Source organism: Poecilia latipinna, unplaced genomic scaffold, assembly GCF_001443285.1.
Source record: "Poecilia latipinna isolate Pla-1442-1.1 unplaced genomic scaffold, P_latipinna-1.0 Scaffold275, whole genome shotgun sequence".
In the NCBI taxonomy this organism is placed as follows: domain Eukaryota; kingdom Metazoa; phylum Chordata; class Actinopteri; order Cyprinodontiformes; family Poeciliidae; genus Poecilia; species Poecilia latipinna.
In genome coordinates, this window is record NW_015112891.1 from 349,428 (window position 1) to 350,566 (window position 1,139).

The window sequence follows — 1,139 nt, forward strand, 5'->3', positions numbered from 1 at the left end:
TTGGTTATTTATTTCATTAATAGTGTTATTATTTATTTCCTGACTTTTGTTCTGTGAAGAACCCAGAGAGGGTTATTTGATTGTGCTTTCTGGAAAACAATAAATTTTTACATTTAGGCACTCTTGCAATCGTCACACTTTTTCTGTTACAAACTGACTCCGACCCCCCACCAGAGAAAGGAAAAGTTATGTGGCCCTCACAGGAAAACGTTTGGGGACCCCTGATCTACAGTCTTCCTTGTTTACGCTCATGAGGGTACAGCCAAGGGAAATAAATTATGCTCCTTGATTGGCCAGTTTGCAAACAGCAGTCGGGTGTGTCAACTACCATTGTGCCAAGGTATTTCAGCTTCTTAAGCTGTTTTTTTCTTTTTGAACATTCAGATGTGCTCTAAGAAAAACAAATCTGTGAATAGTTGTGTTTTCCTTGAATTACACAACCATTCAAGGAAACAGTTGAATATTTCCTACAATACTCGGTAGGTGAGTAGAAGTCACCGATTCACAGTAAAATCTGTCAATAGCTGAGGCGTCGGTGTCCACTGCATATACTGTAGTTTAGCGTTTGCATATTTTATTATGTGAATCAGGAAATGGATGCCTTCTCGTTGTAAATCTGTGTTCCAAGGATGAGAAGAGAGGGGAATTATTTTTCACCACCAGACGTTAATTATTTCAAAACGCTAAAAATAATGAATTGGGGGATCAATAACTGCTCTGGGGCCTGGAGGGTGCAGGTGGGGGGCAAAGAGGGTCTTTAGTATGTTAACTAAACTCTAAATTACATGAACTGAAAGTTAGGAAAAACAAACTCGGAGCTTCTGAACTGTCATACTTTCATGATATATTTTAACTTTTTAAGATTTCATTAAATCCTTTAATTTTTTTTTCGTCTTTTATGTCGTTTAGTAGAAACGTATGAGTAACACAGGCAAGAGGAGAGAAAAATAAGGCAAAGTAAGGCAGTCTGAGGCTACGAAATGAACGTCAGGACTTATACGCCAAGTGTCGACGGACATGATTTTGACCTCTCATGCACACATCCGTCACAGAGTAAAGGAGGAGTGCAGGAAAGATGTTCTTGCATAAGCAGCAGGAGTTTTCTGAAAGTTCAGACTGACATTGTTAAAGAACCAGAA

General features: G+C 38.8%; 1 long non-coding RNA gene across 1 annotated transcript in view; it reads right to left on the reverse strand.

Moving 5' to 3' along the window:
- The window catches only part of LOC106948142 (uncharacterized), a 3,732-nt gene extending 3,545 nt beyond the window's left edge, over positions 1-187 (reverse strand). The window contains exon 1 of the long non-coding RNA XR_001425120.1: positions 139-187. This is a non-coding gene — a long non-coding RNA (uncharacterized LOC106948142). The remainder of the gene's footprint in view (positions 1-138) is intronic.
- Positions 188-1,139: the final 952 nt, after the last annotated feature.